The sequence below is a fragment of the Callorhinus ursinus genome, unplaced genomic scaffold (assembly GCF_003265705.2).
Source record: "Callorhinus ursinus isolate GAN/ISIS: 27379988/994484 unplaced genomic scaffold, GSC_fseal_2.0 scaffold26, whole genome shotgun sequence".
In the NCBI taxonomy this organism is placed as follows: Eukaryota; Metazoa; Chordata; class Mammalia; order Carnivora; family Otariidae; genus Callorhinus; species Callorhinus ursinus.
In genome coordinates, this window is record NW_027397088.1 from 16,622,906 (window position 1) to 16,641,385 (window position 18,480).

At 44.0% G+C, this 18,480-nt stretch overlaps 1 protein-coding gene across 12 annotated transcripts in view; it reads right to left on the reverse strand.

Moving 5' to 3' along the window:
• The window catches only part of ATXN1 (ataxin 1), a 397,308-nt gene that overhangs the window by 149,001 nt on the left and 229,827 nt on the right, over window positions 1–18,480 (reverse strand). For all 12 annotated transcript variants that reach the window (XM_073877605.1, XM_025890945.2, XM_025890941.2 and 9 more), the window contains one exon: window positions 7,321–7,447. The gene's annotated coding sequence lies outside the window, so the exon portion shown is untranslated. The remainder of the gene's footprint in view (window positions 1–7,320; window positions 7,448–18,480) is intronic.

The following is an 18,480-nucleotide window of genomic DNA, read 5'->3' on the forward strand; positions in this document are numbered from 1 at the left end:
TACGTGCAATAATCAACTGACATTTGTATCTTTAATTTCTTAGTGTCCTGCAGGTGGGGGGAGGGAGCTTGTTCACAAGCAGAAGCATGAGAGCCAGAAAACAGGCAGAACCACTCAGGCTGCCAAAGGGAAGGGGAAAAAAAATCTGTTTGTATAGGCCAGAGCTGTCCCCTTTCCGAACAATAACATGCCCCCTACTCCTTGGAGAACAAAGAAGGAAAGGCAAAGAAAACTGGAAAACGAGGGCTTGCCACAGTAGAGGAAGGGAACGATCTTTGTGGCGGTCCTCTTTGTTCTGTGCAGTGAATTTTACAATGCTTCTAACGGGTAGCAACTCGTAGGAGCCCAGCGCATTAAGACGGCCTATTAAAGTCTTGGATGTTAGCCCTGGAGAAATTATAACTTCTCAGTTCCATGCAAGCTACAAAGGCTTGAGAAGAAAAACGAGAAATGAAATGAAGAGCAACCTCATGGAACTTTTAGAAAACAATCCCAGCAAGCATGTGTGTCTTTCTAGATGCTCAGAGTTGTGTGTCCCGAAGCCCGTGAGGACGGCTGTGTGCAGTGTGAAAGAGCCCCGTATAGTAACTCGTGCAAGGGTCTCCTCAGCAGGGAAATTCTGCCGGCACGGTGGCCGAGTCCCATCCCGGTGTCAGATACCCCAGGCCGGAAGATGTGAGTGATGAAGGTACAGGGAAAGAAGTGGAATTTCTAGGCGGAAGAAGACGGCTCAGAGTCCAAAGAGCATGGTGACAAGAACTTGCCTGAACTCTAGAAATGAAAGATTCTCAAAGGTCGCCATTCGTACCCCATTAATATTTTCATGGGGCGGGGGGAGAACTCTACTTCAGGCATTTCAGAACATAAGCACAAATAGAAAAAAAAAAAAAAAAGACTGAAAAACTGACTTCCTCCCATGTAGGTTTCAAACAGCTAATTTTACTATGTCACCTAAAAAGCATTTTGCACTTGTTGAGAGTTAGTTTTTCTGACCCATGCGAACATACTTTTTTAAGCACTTGCAAAAAGTTAACCTAATGCTCAGGAGGTACAGAAGATGAATTAATTCTTTCAATCTAAGATTCCACCTAGCATAATTCATTGTATACCTACCACTTGAAATTTCATATGGATGTACGTTGGGGGAGTGGTTAAATGACTTTCTGGTATTTAAAAAAAATGGTTATTTTACAAAAGTGAAAAATGTGGGGGAATTAAAAGAATGAGGTTATCTTTCTGTTTGTCTTTTTTTGACATTAGTCCCAAGGAACAATTTACTTGCCGGTAAAGAAAGAACCAATGGATTTTGTTCGGGCTTTCAGACAAAACAATGCCACTTCACTCCTATTCGTGCCTTACTTTTCTGTCTGAAAGCAAAAGAGAAACAACACTCTTTGAGAGGAATCATGAAAAGAGTTCAAATACTATGGGATGAGGCAATGTGTGAGAAATCACAAACATCAGTAATATCTTAACAAAGATGAGGGATCCAACCAGCCTCTGAGACGCCCAAAAGTGTGGGACTTATTTGATCTCTATCTGAAAGAACTTCCAGGTGCTGGGGAGGCACATGAGCGAGTCATTCTTTCTTTGGTGCACACGGATTCTTCAACAGTGGACACTTGAAAGATGCACCCCTTCGAGAAATACTTTTTTAATTTGGGGTGTGGTTTCTGTATCCAAGTTCAAGTTGAAAACACTATACCTACTTGGGTTGAATGGCATCCTTTCCTTAAGTGACCCCAAGTTCAGGCTTCAGGTTTTGCAAATAAATATGTAAAATGATCCTAAAGGAGAATGGTTCTCTGATGCCACAAATCCCCATCCTAGGTCTTCATCAGCTGTCCTACCCCAACATCTCTGATGGAAAGAAGGTTCTGACAGAGAGGTCTCGTTTGCCCAGACTCAGGAGCAGGTAAGTAAGAGACTGCTTTTATCTGCCCTCCCTCCCTTGCCTTCTCAAAGCACACACATACACGGGGCTCAGATCTACGTTGACTTCAAGGCCTGATTCTGCTGTGCAGTGGAGCTTGAAGCCTTCCCTGAGCACCCGGCTCTGAGCACTCTGACCCACCACCCCTTCCGGAGCACCTGACTCACACCCCGAGTGCATACCCGCCCTCCCCCGCAAGGGCAGCAAATATCGATCACGCATCCCTGTATCCCTAACAGACTTTAGCACACCTTGGCACACAAAACAGTCTTTTCGTAAATATTGTTTATTGGGTGAATTCTCATCTTCAAGAGAAGACACACACCCTTTGACCTTGGCACAACTCAGAGCAGTCTCACCAGGCTGCGGGTACTCCCTTTCCCCCACAGAACACGAATATTGTAGGGTTCTCCCACAACTTCTGGGGGTTCTGCAGTTCTCCCTCCCCCCTCCGAGGTGCCTGAGAGGAGAGGAGGAAGGCCTGGCGCTGGGAGAAGGTGATGCCGAGGGGAAAGGGTGTGCCTGGGATGGGCTAGACCTTGCCAAGGACTCAGGAAGGAGCTCTGACATCAGCTCTCAGAAGGAGCAGCTCCTGCGGAGGCCCCGCCAGAGAGGCCAGGGCCAGGAATTAGGGAGACGTGCTGGAAGGAAGTCTGAGAAGGGCAGAGCAAAGGGTGAAGGCGAAAACCCGAAAAGACCCAAGGCCACACAAGTGACTGCCCTGCCCAGAGCCCCGAGGACACTCAGGTCGAGTTACAGGGCCTTCAGGAGTGAGGACTGAAAACAGCGAGGCCAGTTCCTCGTTATTCTAACAGCAAAATCTCCCCTTCTCTCCTGACCCCTTATCTACTTCAGTTTTCTCTGTTTTTTTTTTTTTATTTTTTGCTATAGTGCTAAAGAATGTGGTGCCACAGATGGCAAATCTAAAAGGTACAAATTGCCAGACACGCAGGAAATTCCCAAGTCACTCTTATCAGAGTGTGTGTGTGCAATTCTCTGACTCTGGGGACTAGAAATTCAGCTGCCATTTTTCGAAGCTTATAAAGACAGCATAATGCTGTATAAATAGGCACAGAGGTGTGTATTCTGGTCTTCCAGTTTCTTCCTAGGAAAAATGTAACTCCTGCACTCAGAGCAGTTCCTCTGAAAAGGGGGGGTCCATGAACACACAAAATCCAAGAAACCTTTATTCTTGCCATCCTCAAAAGCAACGCAGGATGATGCCACCTTAAGAAAGCCTTTGTGAGGGGCGCCCGGGTGGCTCAGTCGGTTAAGCGTCTGCCTTCAGCTCAGGTCATGATCACAGGGTCCTGGGATCGAGCCCCGCATCGGGCTCCCTGCTCGGCGGGGAATCTGCTTCTCCCTCTCCCTCTGCCTGCCACTCCCCCTGCTTGTGCTCTCTCTCTCTCTCTCTCTGACAAATAAACAAATAAAATCTTAAAAAAAAAAAAAAAAAAGGAAAGAAAGCCTTTGTGAACGCCCTCCCTCACACCACGGGAGACATTGGATGGGCTTAATTTGTGTCGGCATACCATTTCTTTGTTCCAAATTGTTCATCATCCGGAAGTAAAGACAGGATAAATGATGCTATTCAGTAAATGGTGAGTTTCTTCCTGGGGAGCTAGCACACCTCAAGCCTGGCTCCCGCTCTCAGGGGTGACGAAATGATGTGATGGGGAGAGACCAAGCCACCTCTGTTCACAGAATACTAGAGTTGGCTACTGAGAAATGACTGATAAAGCAAACCACTCAAATGGAACAGGAGAGGAAATACACACGGGGCAGGATTTTTTTTAAAAAGTATCAGAAAATCCCCATACTCTATTGATAGTTCTATAAAACATTTTTTAAAACAAATTGTTTCCTTTCCCACATTTACTTATACACGTTGTAATAATAATAATAATAATAATAATAAAATGCTTGCTTTCATGAGGCTTACAGTCTAGTTGAGGGGATGGACGATTAACAAATAAATATATAATATGTAAGATGCTTAAAAGGAAAATGAAGTATGCTAGCAGGCACAGAGGAACGGGGTGGGTGCTATTTTATATAGGTCAGGAGAGGCTGCTTTGAAAAGGTAACCTGAGAAGTCCTACTTAAGGAGGCTGAGAAGCTTAAGAAAGAAATATAGATCACTGCCACCATGCATATATTTAGAGAGAAGGGGGAGAGGGAGAGAGAGAATCTTAAGCAGGTTCCACGTCCAGCGCAAAGCCCGATGCGGGGCTCGATCTCACGACCCCGAGATCATGACCTGAGCTGAAATCAAGAGTTAGATGCTTAACTGACTGAGCCACCCAGGTGCCCCTATGCGAAGCAATATTTGAATGTGGAGGTAGACAGTTTTTAAAAACTTAATTTCAAAAGCGGCTCATATTTAATTTTCAAAAAGACCAATGGGTGGACCCTAAATTTAAATGACTAAAACTATATTCTTAGAAAGCACTCAAATGAACACCTTTGAGTTGCCATGCTATCCGGGAGGGTGCGTATCACAACGGTGATAGACAGAACATATATACAAGCATAAGACTGCACTCAATATTTTAAAAGCAATTGTAAATTGAAGTTGTGCCAAATCATTGACTTTTATTAGACAAACAGGCTAAAATGAAGGTCCAACCTGTCTCATCCAAGCTGGCACATTCTGCAATGTGACACATCGAGCAAGGAGAACTACCAGAGGTCACTTAACTCAACGTTCTCATGTTACTCCTTCATAAATCGCATCCACGGAGCTTTAGGGCTTCCCAGATTCCAAGATTAAGTGCAACATCATATGCAACACCCAGGTCTCCTGACTCGTAGGTAAAATTTCACGACCATCCCTTTCACCTCATCTGCTAGAATGATGGTGGCAGATCTGAGAGGTAGCTAACAGGGACCAGCGGAGGGGTCCCGCAGAGGCAGTAAGTTTGGGGTGCAGTCTGTGAGGAATGCTGAGGACAGAAGCCGCTCATTCCTATGGCTGCTAGGATGGTTACTCAGATATTTATATATCCACATTCCTACCCCATTTGCAAGCACATGTTCTTTGAAGATCTCCTGCTTTCCCTATCATCGTGGCACAGGCTTCGGGGCACCGAGGACACCAAGGTATGAACGCAAGGTAAAAATGCACCAAGATCCCAAAAGATTACTAATGACTAAGATTACAAATTTCACAGCTTGCTGAGAAAATCGGGACCCTCCCCAACCCCACCACCAAGCAAATGCAATTTGCAAGAGGAAGTCCTCAGCACTGAAGAAGTTCACTAGAATTTTGTGTTTTCTTCCTTTCTCTCAACACACTCCATTTACAGAAGGATTTTTTAAAAATTACTTTAGTGGGCCATGTGGCATCTTAAAGTTTACACTTCAGAACTTCTTTGAAAACCTCATTTAATGTTTTGGGTTTGACAGGGCATCACATGAGCATTTCAAAGCAATGGTTTAAAAAAAAAATACCAGATTTGAAACAAAAGCTATTGTGATTACAGTATCTGTATTATTCATTTAGATGTAACCTGAAACCTAAAGCACTTTTCCGTAAGACACTTGTTTCCTAGGATAAAAATGCTTTAAAAAACATCACCAGAAAAAGAGAAATCACCAGAAGTGTATTCTAACAGCCATCTGATTGGGAAAATAATTTCTAGTAAAATATACTGCTACTCTAGGACCCAAATTATTCCTTAACAGTGACAGAACCTTTTACAACAAGAAATATTTTTTTTTTAGTAAGTATTAAAGTGCCTTACTTAATACCGTCCCCCTTATGGGGACCTCAAACCAAGATGTTAACTGATCAATTCACAGGTTATTTGTTGTGCATACAGATTTACAAAATAAAAAGTAACATAGAGACTTAACAAAATAATCCTTGATGGGGATTAATGACTTGTCAAAGTTGCAGATTTCTTGACCTCAACCGTAGGACCAGGAATAGAATTCAGGTCTGCTGATTCCAGTTGCTGTATGCACATTTCCACTGGAACCAATGGGATCATATGCACAAAATGGAAACACATTAAAACACCAGTGTTTCCCACCATTTACTATGAGGCACTGGGAGAGTTTAAATTTAATAAGCTTATTTAAATATGACTATTTAACCCTGAGGAAATATGGACAAAGATGCTTATTTTAATACAAATTTTTAGAAAAGCACAACATTAAAAAATACTCAGTGGAAATTTTTCTCTTCAGCATTAATGCTTGTTCTCCCTGATATATGCCCTCATATTGATGCACTTTGCTCTTTCAAAATTATTTGTGCAACTGAAAAAAATATAAGTCAAAAAGTCCCTGGAGAAGTTTCCTGACTGAATTGTTAAGAAGTGAAGAACTTATTATTTAAAATTTTATATAATATATAAAAATATATATAATACATATTTATATACACACAAATATATGTACTTGTGTATATATAATATATGCACAAATATATGCTATATATTAAATATGTAAATGTATGCATGCATTTATACACACACACACACACACACACACACATGCACACACATACCCCAAGTCCTAGTCAAAGTTGGTTCTTAATTTTCTAAAACTTGAAGATAATACACTCATGGCCCATCCTGGGTTTCCTGCAGCTGTACTTTTTCCTGATCAAAACCTCATAAACTTTTTTTTTTTGGACACAATCTAGCAATGAGGTTAAAATCTCCAGAAAGCAACAGAGTTGGTCAGATTCCTAAATTCTGTGGCAGATAAGCTCCTGGCAACCCAGAGTGTGCTCTACCTCTTCAACTACTTGATAATAAAGTTCCTCATGAAAAGCAACCTGCAGCTGATACTTTACTAATCCCAAAGCCTTGACCTTGCAACCTGATAAAAACCAGTAAGTCCTCCAATTCTGAATAAGACAAGCACCCAAAACAACTGATTATATTTGCATACCTCAGATTTTTGAAAGCCAGGAAAAAAAAAATTCATTCCAAGAACAAACCAACCAACCACAACAACAACAAAAAACTTCACATAAATAAAAATATTTGCTGGGTGCCAATTCTCATTGCTAATCCTTTGCCCCGGAGAACTTTACCCACTACCCCCCAAAACCTAAATGAACTTTTGACAGCCCAGTTGAAAGAGTCTGCTCTATACTGGATACTGTGTCACTGTCCCAGGAGACAAGCGTTCTAACAGTGAAAAGAATCACTGTCTTCCACTCTTTTATACCAGAAGTAGATAATGAGCAGTGCCCCACAAAGGCAAGTTCACGGCAGATAAAAACAGAATCTCTCCTCTAAAAAAAGAAATTAATTGGATGATCACTTAGAACTCATGCGAATGCCCCTTCATCGCCCTGGCTTGGTGACATGCCATGATTCACAAATCCTTGCAAGGCAAGCCGCCGCAGATGCTGCTCGTTAACTTACGACATTCACTGCGCGCTGTTCGCAGGTAGCCCTGGCTTAGCCTTCACCATGGAGACTTCCCACAAGAAGCTGGAGCGCTCCTGGGCTCAGGCGTGTTCTTTCTTCCTTCCAGAGGAGTGAGAAATCCCTAGCGCGGGAGTAGGAGAGAAGAAAAAGGAAAAGGTAAATGCCTCATCCAATCACTCTGTTATCTCAACAAATGAAGTCTCGCGGATTTGATAACTCGCCAAAGACCATTTTCCAGCACCCTTTCCTTAAAAAAAAAAAAAAAAAAAAAAAAAAAGTAGTAATTTTGCTCCTGCCCCAGGAGACAGGGCAACTCCTGGTCAGCTTCCCCCACTCTGTCCCTCCCCACCCTTCCCCCTCCTCCCCACACACCCATAAAGTCGAAGCCAATTCTGGGGGACTCCTGATGTAATCCCAGCTGAGATGTCAACTTGCAACACGGTCTCATAACACGCCACCTGATTTTTACTCTCTGCAAAAGGGAAGGAGCTAGGACGATCACCTCTTGCCATTTTCATACCTCACTGGGTTGTTGGGAAGATCAATAATAAGATCACTCCTGCAAAGTACTCACAGTTCCCAAGAAGAAAGGCACTATGTAAACGCCAAGTATTATTAGTGGTCATAAGCCTGTTACTGAGCTCTGAGCCAGAATTTAAAAGCCAGCTTTGGCTAGCCACCAACAGTCCACTCTCCCTGGGGCACCCAAATGTGCAAAAAAAAAAAGTCCGCATGGGCTGCATTGCTGAAACTTCCCTTGCACTGAGGGGTCCGGGGAAGCCCGGGACTGGAAACAGAGCCTTCTGGAAGCTCACGGAGAAAGAAAGTAAAGACCTGGATCAGAGCGGGAAGCAAAGGGGGGTGGGGCGTGGAAGGTGGGTGACAGAGGCCTGTGCAGGCACATCGTTCTTTGGTCCCTGCCATACAGTTCCCTCCGATGGCTGGGTGACAGTGTTTAGTGCACTGGAGGTTTGCAGGGCTGTGAAATTTTCCACTTGGCTGTCTGCCGTTCCTGCCCACCAAGGATAACACTTCCATACACACAGAAGTGGCACACCGAGGCCCTGCTGGAGAGGACTGGAGGATTTTTTGTTTGTTTGTTGCTTTTAAAGAAAAGCCCTATTCATATCCTGATCCTTAATATTTTCCACACCTGGATTTCTTGATTTTTTTTTTCCCTCCTTGAAGACAGAGCCAGGAACAGCTCTGCCTGGGCCAACATGATCAAGTTATTTCAACTCGTGTATTCTTGAGGAGCATGCTTGGGGTATGGGAACTTATGTGACAGGCTTTGGGGAGAGCAAGAAACACAGAATATGTACTACGCTAGCGCCCTGTTTGCTTCCCAAACAAATCATCCACAAGTTCCCTTTCAAAGCCGCAAAGCACATGCCCAACAAAGGTGGGGGGCTCGGGACTAGTACCGTGGGTGTAACCCTGTATTCGAGGGAAAAATGTCCTGATCTCCAAAAAAACCGCAAGAATGAATAATAGCAAATCTTCAATTTGGAATTGGTAAGACACTGACAAGTATACCTCAAAATAACTGAAAAATGGAGAGAAGAAAATTAGAATGGAGAGAAGAAAATTAGGACCGAAGGAAGAAAGGAAGAATCTGCTACAAATTGAGTTAACCAGGGCTTTTACAGGGAATACAGTTTACAAAGTACTTTCTTCCTTTTTTTTTATTGAGGTATAATTGATAGACAACATTATATTAGTTTCAGCTGTATAAAGTGCTTTCGTATTCATTCATTCATTCATTCACCAGACAAATTTTTACTTGGTGCTTCCTATATTCACCAGGTTCTATGTTCATAATGGTGAACAAAACAGCCAAGGACCAGGCCTTTAAGGAGCTCACTGCATCAAGAGGAGGAGACAAGACCGAATCAGTGTACACCATTTGTAGTCCATGTGTGAAATATCCTAATCGGATAGGCATTAGGAAGGAAAAAGGAACATTGTGATTTGCCATCCTATTGGGAGGACAGCAACTCCCAAGGAGGGGCTTCAGAAGGCTTTTCTTACAAAATGACCATGTGAGAGAAGTTCGGCAGGTAGAGAACACAGCCTCTGCATGATGTGATCTGACTGGATGTGTACAACTAGTTTCTGGTATTTTATCTTCTTTTTTTTTTCCCGGCCACTTCAACTGGGTCTCCTTCATCAAGAAATGGGCCACAGAGCTGTTCTCAATACCTTGAAATAAGAGAGGATTCTTCTTCCCAATTGCCAGAACATCAGAACAACAAACACTAGTAATTTCTCCTAGAGGAACACGGTTCGATGCAGGTATTATACTTGATATGACAGAAAAGGAAGCCCCTGGTTTCCTAATGCATCTCAGGTCACCCCGTCTCTCGGGTCACCGGGTCATCACGGTTAAAGAAAAGGAAGCTCTCTGTTAACACCTGCGAGCCACAGGTGGAGTTAAGAAAACCCTCCCCCCCCCCGAGCGCAAAAAAAAAAACAAAATAAATAAAATTCTGCAAAAAAAAAAAAAAAAAAGATCTCCCTAGTGCCTTGCAGTAGGTTCCAAATTTGCTGGCTTCCTCTCTACTACTAAGATGTTTTTATTATTTTTCTCTTGGACTCCAAACAGCCTTTATGTCCCTGTCCTGGGCGCCTTCTCATTTGGGTCTTGCTTTGGTTACCTGTTTATTGACCCAGGCAAGCAGCATGGTGCAAAGCAATAAAAAGCAATGGAAATGTTGCGTTCATCTGAAGTGTTTTCTTGTTCCCTATCATCCCCGATCTGGTACAACATAATCCTTCCGCTAAGGAACATCAGCTAATTCGCTTTCTTCATCCTGCAAAATGAAGGCATCCTCAGACAGGTTGATTCATGTCCTCCCCGTGAATGAAGTACGTCTGAAAGTGTGTTTGAAACAAATACGCCAAACTTCTACTTGGGTCTTGTCCCATCTAAAGACATCCAGGGCAAAATGTAATTTCCCCTACAGGTTTCTCATATAACCAAAGACATTAATAATACTTCAAGTTCAAAGTCTCGAAACACAACTCCTCGCTTTGACATCGCGGTTTTGACAAACTTTAGCAAACTGGGAAAGAAAAGAGAGAGCAGGAAAAAGGTCTTCTTGAATCCAAGCGGCCACTAGCCCCGCCATCCGACTTGGGAAATGATACCAGGCTGACAGTTTCATCCTCTGGTCCGGAGAAGAAAATGACACAAGGCCAATTTCTTCCCCTGAATGCCCACAGCCCTTACAGTCTCGACCACACATTTTGCCTCGAGGTCCTTTTCAATTCAGCACTCCATTATACTGCCTTTCTATACTCCACTGGATTTACCTAAGTCTTGAAGGTTCAAAAAGTTTATAAGCTCCTTGATGAAAGAAACCTTGCCGTGCCTTTCTTTTGTAGCCCCCTCACAGTGTCTAGTAGGAGAGCCTGCATTTAAATTAAATGATCCATACCCAAAACCTGTTCTACAACTTAACCCTTACTCAAAGGAATGACTATTCTGTAGCTGTCATCTAAGCCCTTCCCACCTGTCTCCGTCCTCAGGGATCCTGTAGCTCCTTTGATGACTATCATCCACATGAAAGCCCTCCATGAATGGGAGAAAAACTAAGTTACAACTTTGCCTTCTCTCTTTTGTTCTTCCAACCCATTACATTTGGAGTCATTAGTGGCTTTTCAACAATTGCCGTATATATCCTTGATTCTCAAAGCTTTCCCAAGCCACTGTTATAAGGAAACCCTGGTGGTGTGTGGAGGGGAGATGTGGATGCTCTGAGGCAGGGGCTCTTGAACCTGAACCATTATCAGAAAAATCCGGAAGTCGGGGCACCTGGGTGGCTCAGTCGGCTAAGCACCTGCCTTTGGCTCAGGTCATGATCTCAGGGTCCAGGGATCAAGCCCTGCGTTGGGCTCCCTGCTCAGCGGGGAGCCTGCTTCTCCCTCTGCCTCTGCCCCCCACCCCCGCTGCTTGTGCTCTCTCTCTCAAATAAATAAATGAACAAATAAATAAAACCTTAAAAAAACCTGGAGGTCTTATGAAACACCTGGAGGTCACAGATGCCTCCCTCCCCCTCCCCCCAATTTCTCATTCATTAGACCTGTGGTGGGGCCAGAGAAGCTGCATTTCTAACAAGTTCCCAGGGATTGCTGGTGCTGCTGGTCCAAGGACCACACTTTGAGAACCACTAAAGGTAAGCCTGCTCTAAAGGTAAGCCTTTCGGTCAATGACCTGGCCAGACAGAGGCTAAGAATCTTTTGGGTATAGTTGGTCACTCTAAGATGGCTACATTGGAAAGAGTAACACCTGTCTGGTCTAGAGGGGTGGCAAATGGCCACATACCTTATACTCTGGGGGAAATTTTTATTGCTTTAGTGTTGGGCTCTTGTCTGCTCTCCCCCTACCGGCTCTAGGTCCTCTCAGGGTCAATTCCGCCCTTCATCTCTCCATCAGTCTTTTTCTCTGCTAGAAACTTCTCGGCAGAAACACGCTCAGCCACTGCTATCCCTAGGAGACCTTCCCCAGGCTCTGTTATGTTCCCAAATAGCTGTGGCTTCTCTCCTGTTCACTAACGAACGTGTGAGTGTGGTATAAATTCATCGCTGGTATTGTACCAGACACAGCTTAACCTGCCTCCTAAAACCAGTGGCCTTTCCCTACCTGACTTCTCTTCTACTATTTGGTTATGGCTCCTCAATAGTTCCTTCAATCTCTTTTTACTTTTATTTAGTGGACTAGCATTTCTGCCTGAACTGTATCTTTCTGGAGGGACCTCTCCCCCATTCTTTTGTTACCAGGCTGGGGTGACCTCACGCCTTGGGTGCGAAGACAGGCACATGACCTAGTTCTGGAAGATTAGAATACGTATCCCTCTCACTACGATGACTGGTTTTAGGGACAGGCACATAACCAAAGCCAATCGGAGGCCTCTCTCGGATGGGCTGGAGCATGAAAATGTGGTCTCGTAAGAGCTGTTTTCACTCCCTTGTGAGGAAAGCCCATTTGAGAATGAGGCTCTCTAACGGGGAGCAAAGCTGAAAGATGGAAGTCTGAGTCCTGATGACGGTGAGGGGTCTTGGACCCAGCCATGCCAAAAGTGAGATTTATCCCTGGATTTTTTAGTTACGTCGTGAGAGACAAAAATCCACAGTGGCCCCTTAGATTGCCCTATGTCCTAGTGCACACACACTTTCTCCTAGTTATTGAATCAAGCACTAATTCAGCGGCTGCCACTGTGAGGGGATTTTGCAGCTAAAAGTAAGGTCCCAAATCAATGGACCTTAACATAGAAAGGTTACCCTTGGTGGGCCTGACCTAATCGGGTGAGCCCTTCCAAGGGACAGGCTCTTTCAAGAATGAGATTCAAAATGAGAGGACATATTTGGGGTGGGGGGGTAGCACCACATGACAAGGTACTGGAGAGGCACGAGCTGACAGCCCTGGAATGGGGGCCTCAGGCCTGCAGCCACAAGGAAGTAAGTTCTGCCAATCACCACGTGAGCTTGAAAGAGGATGGCAGGCCCCCCCCGTGAAAACACAGTCCAGCTAACACCTTGATTTGGGCAGCCAGCTAAGCCATGGTAGCTGCAGAAACCAAGACAATGGGGGTGAGGTTTGAAACCACTAAGGATGGTAATTTGTTATGTAGCAACAGAAAACAAATACATATGAGATACAATACGTTTGGGTGTTTCGTTTTGTTTTGTTGGCTTAAATCACCTTGAGTTTTATTTGCCTCTTGCAACCAAAATATCCTAGGACTCTTGATTCCTCCCAGATGGTCCTAATCTGTTGTTCCTCCCATCACTCTGTTGCTCCTCCTTCTTGGCTTATGTCCCTTCTTATTCCTTCTAACCGTAGGGTATGTGTTCCCCAAGGGTACACGCTCAGTCCCCTTCTCTTTCTTTGCTGATTTCCTTTTATTGCATAGAGTTTTTAAATCCGTATCCTAGGGCGCCTGGGTGGCTCAGTCGGTTAAGCGACTGCCTTCGGCTCAGGTCATGGTCCCGGAGTCCCGGGATCGAGTCCCACATCGGGCTCCCTGCTCGGCGGGCAGTCTGCTTCTCCCTCTGACCCTCTTCCCTCTCGTGCTCTCTATCTCTCATTCTCTCTCTCTCAAATAAATAAAATCTTAAAATCAATCAATCAATCAATCAATCAATCCGTATCCTGGGCCCTGGCATCTCCCCCTTTCAAGATGCTGGATAAATATGCAATCTCAAGAAATCACATCTGTTTCAAAACTTCCCATTTTTGCCCCCAAACCAGTCCTCCTCTTCTAGCTCTGATTCTTGCTAATGGCAAGAATGTGTTCTCTTCCTCCCTGAGCCCCTTGGTTGTCGAGTCTCATGGGGCCTGCACGCCAAGCCCACAAAGCCATGCTGGCTCAGACCCTGTTCCTCCACCAGCAGCCTGCTCACTGGTCTTCTCGCCTTCAGTCTCCTCCCTGCGCACCCTCTGAGTCATCCCTCTTGGATCGGACTTCCAAAAGTAGACTAGATAATACAACTTCTCCACGCTGTACCGTCACAGGTTCCTACGGCTGGTGGAACTCGTCCACAGTCTGAGGGGGGAGACCTTCAGTTTGGCCCCAGCTCCTTTTCCCCCTGACCTACGTTGTTCCGGCCAGAAGGCGCTGCTCCTTCACCTCTGAGAGCCCCCATTTCCACGCCACAGGTCCAAATCCAAGCCGCGCCTCCCAAGGCCCGCTCAAATCCTATTTTCCCATCACACTTTCTGCCATCCTGCTATCTCACAATCTTCTCAACCATCTGCTATCCCACGTCTGCAATCTCAGCTACCTGAGGGCAATCAAGGTCCAGAAGCCCAGGACCCTCCTGCTGATGTAAGGTCAGAAGGGCAACAGTAGCCTGAGGCCGATGTCATTCACTTCACTTCGCCCCAGCCGGGAGGCGTTTCATCATCTCACATCATCTCAAGAAGGAAGGTGAGTACAGCACAGTAAGATGTTCCGAGAGACAGAGACCACACTGACATAACTTATTTAAATGTGAACTCTGATAGTTTTTTATTCCTTTTCCTTAGGATACTAGTAATTTTGTTCCATATGCTAAGACAGGCACCATTTCCCCATGCAGACTGCAGTAAGCTCTATGAAGTCAGGGTGTATATTTGCCTTCTTGTAGCGCTTTTATAAATGGTAAACACTTGATAAATACTTGTTGGTGAACTGACTGCAAATGTGGTATTTTACTTTCACTCTGACATGTCCTCAAGTCTCTTTACTCTGTGGTTACCATATAGGAGAGCTCCCTTTCTAGTGACTTGGGAGAAAAATCATTACATAAGCCTCTATGGAAACTGCTCAATCAATGAAATGTTCTGCAAGAGCCTCCTTTTCCAACTCAGGACCAAAGCTGACTCTTTGTATTTTTGTTCTGAGGAAGAAAGAGAAGCAACCAGGGCTGCTGGAAATCGCAGAGTTCAGAAACACTTGGTCTGGATGAGCACGCTCAGCCCAGCAGGGTCCAGAGCCTCTGTCTCCACTCTGCTCACAAAAGAGCATAAATGTCAGTCACAGAGGGCCAAAAGCTCCTCTGTCCCCAAAAGGCAATGAATGTCAATGCAGAACTTTCCTGAGAAGATGGGTGTGCAGTCAGATTTTAAGAAGAGCTGGAGGAAGGTGAAGGGTGGGAAGAAGCCCAAACCTAAGGTATTCTGAAGAATAGGGTTTATTCGTCACATCATGGGATCTCTATTCAATCAACATTTGATGATTCGTGTGATTTATCCATTATAAAATCTTCTTCTAGACTGGTAATCCTTGGATTATGCTTTGAAATGCATTTGGGATATTTTCTCCTGATATTGACTGGTTTGTGTTTAGGTAATAAAAACTAAAATTAGTATGTGTCTAAAGAACACATCATCAGAGAAATACATATGCTGGGAAAAAATCCTCTGATCAAACTTAAAAAAATTATAATTCATGTTGATTCACGCCACTGTTTCTCTCCTACTATTTAGCAGAGCTTATCACACAAAGGTAAGGCTTTATCCACACATATATAGACTCGGCAGGTGTCTACGTGCAGGTTACACCTCCTTACCAGCATAAAGCAAAGTTTGCTAAGAGATATAATTATGCATCCAGAGAAAAGTATGTCTGCATGGCAAGAATAAAATGAAAATACATACGAGAAATACCTCATCTGCACTGAATAGACGTAGAATGATAGCTCTAGGAAAGCATAATTTTAAAAACCAAGATGGCACGTGCTCCTTACTGACAATTTCTTCCTGGCCTTATTTAAGACTTTGCTCACGAGGGGTTGCCGGAGCCCATCAGAAGGCACTTGGCCCAGCACACAAAGGAATCTTGCTCAAGAAGCCCAGACAGCACACTGAGGCTCCACATTCTCCGGGTTACGAGTCCCTTTCACGCTGCGGTGAGTCATCACACACCTTCTCCCTGAAGGAGTTGTATTCATGCTGCTTGAGAAGGCCAGTGTTTAGTGTGGGTGTTGCAGAAGGGCTTGGTAAAAATGGGGAAGGTGGGGAGGGGCCTGCACTTCATGGGTTGATCATTCACAAAAGCAGTTACAAATCAGGAGCAGTGAGGGCCCATCTGGAGACTTTGGGAGGAGTGCTCTGACTTCGGCTTTCAATTTCTGCTCTTCTGGCTCTAGGACAAAATTTAGTAAACCAGACCAAAATTTAGAACACAATTAGTAAACGTTCTAAGAAAGAAATGTAAATATTTCCCCCTCGTTCTCTTTTGACATAATATTAGGAGTTCTACGATAGCATCTTCATTTCATTTGGTCTGACTTCACAAAATACCAAACGATGGGTCAAAGTAAAATGACAAGACAGAATCCACATACCACCACCACCCCCGACCTCCCTACTTTTGAACAGATAACGAGTAATAGAATTCACCAAAGGTATTCAAAACAGAACTCTGGAAGCATCCTATCAAAGCCACAACTTCCTTTTCATTTAATGAAATACTACTACATAGAAACACAGCTGCAACCAGGATCTCACCTCATGCTTTGGAAGTAAGCTGGAGTATGGTTACATGAAAAAGGCTATTCAGAGATTTTTTTAAACCAGAATTACTTTTCCAAACTCAAGATCGGCACAACTACCCAACTTTTGCATAATGTTCGGATAAGAGGACTTTCTGTAATTGTATTAAGCAAATTTCATTTGTCTTCCTTTTTGTCTGCTTTACTGAATTAATAAAGCCAACAAATATAATGACCCTACGTATTCTTTAAAAATTTTTATTTATTTATTTGAGAGAGAGTGAGAAAGCATGAGCCGGAGGGGCAGAAGGAGAGGGAGAGAGAATCTCAAGCAGACTCCACACTGAGCACGGAGCCCAACACGGGGCTTTATCTCACGACCCTGAGATCATGACCTGAACCGAAACCAAGGGTCAGACGCTCGACCAACTGAGCCACCCAGGTGCCCCTAGTGACCCTGTATTTTAATCTCTCTTTTCATACTATTCCAGGTAGTTGCCTCCTTGTTTAACTATTACAACTTTCTGATGCAATGAGAACAAAAGTATTGCAGGACAAAGGGGCTATTGTAAACTCCTCTCCTTTTGGAGGAGGTTTAATAAAACTATTCGAGCTTAAAACCCTAGATTTCAATGGTCTCGGCTGTAAACACCGAGTAACAGAAATGCCACTTGGCATGAAGTCTGGGGATTACCTGTTGAAACACCAAAGGCAGGTATACTTTGATGTGGGTTAACTGGTGCCGAGGAACTACCAAGAAATACAATTACTCTTTTTCTATGAATCTGGAAGTGAAGATTTGATACCGTATTTGGAGCAAAGATGATCCACGGCGTGGTGGGGGGGGGAGCATGGGGGAGGGGGTGCCAGAGCTTGCGCATGCCTCCTTGAGCCGGTTACAAGTAACACATTTCACTTGCTACAATGTTTAAAGCCCAAACAAAGGGAAATACCAAATATTATTTTCTGAGTAAAGGACCCCTGGGGCATGATGCAGCCACAATTTGCCTTCAGTCCTGAAACTCCACCAAAATACCTGATGAGGGGTGTTTCATCAAAAATCCCAAGGAGTTTCTTGACGTAATGAGCATTCTAAAAGTTTCCTACATCTCTTTAAAAATAAATATTAAAAAACTCCATAGACATAGCAACATCTGTTTGTCAGATGGCCCGAGAACACACATTCTCAGGGAACAGCATTGCCTCCCTCCCCATTTCTATCAGAATAGAAAGAATAAGGGGTTTTCTCCCCTCCTCCTTCAGCCTCCGGATTTAGGGGTTTATCCTCATATCATGGCTCAGGGGATTCTCACACTTAACTCCCAGCATATCAAAAGAGGAGAAAATCTCTTGCTCCTTAATTGTTTTGTCGAATAAGCTCTCAAAAGTTCATTTTTGTTACCTTTTTCCAGGCAAAATAAGAGCCCTTTTACAAAAATTCTATTGCTAAAACAATGGAATTCTCCCGGGAATGACTTCGTTATGGAAATGAAGTGACAGCTTCTTTTATCTAGCCAGGCAGAAAGTCTGCATTTATAAAAGGCATTCAGAGCACTCAAGTGCTGTGTGTGGGCGGGCATAAAATGCTATTTTTAATTCAGATTGCAGCATTCCTCCTATACAGGTCTTTCAGATAATCATAATCATAATAACACTGATCTACAAAAAAACAAAAACAAAACAAAACAAAACAAAAGATTCCCAATGCTGCTGCCCTCAGCAGAAAAAGAGAGGAAGAAAAAAAAAATTAGGAGAATGACAAATACAGTTTCCTTCCACATGTGGACCACTCCGTAGGCTCAGAGATCAACCTCTAAAGCTATCTGAGCTGACTATCTATTACCCAGAATTAAAAGCACTTAAGCTCTGTGAGTAACAGCATCCCATTCCACACACATTTACATTTCTGTACGTGTGACTTTCATTGTGAATCTGCAGGAATCACCTGTGTCTGCCGGAAATACTGGGAGAGTTCCTCCACCTGTTCTCAAGAGTGAACAGTCCTTGGTGATGCAGTGACGGAGGAGTCCGTCTATGTGACAGGGCCACACTGGAAACCCGATTTCTGATTTCAAAACCTGGAAGGCCCGGCGGGTATTCAAGAGGCGCTTGAGCTTCTGTTTGGGCAAACGCAGAGCTTTCCAGGTCAGGTATGGAATCTGCAGATGGTCTGCC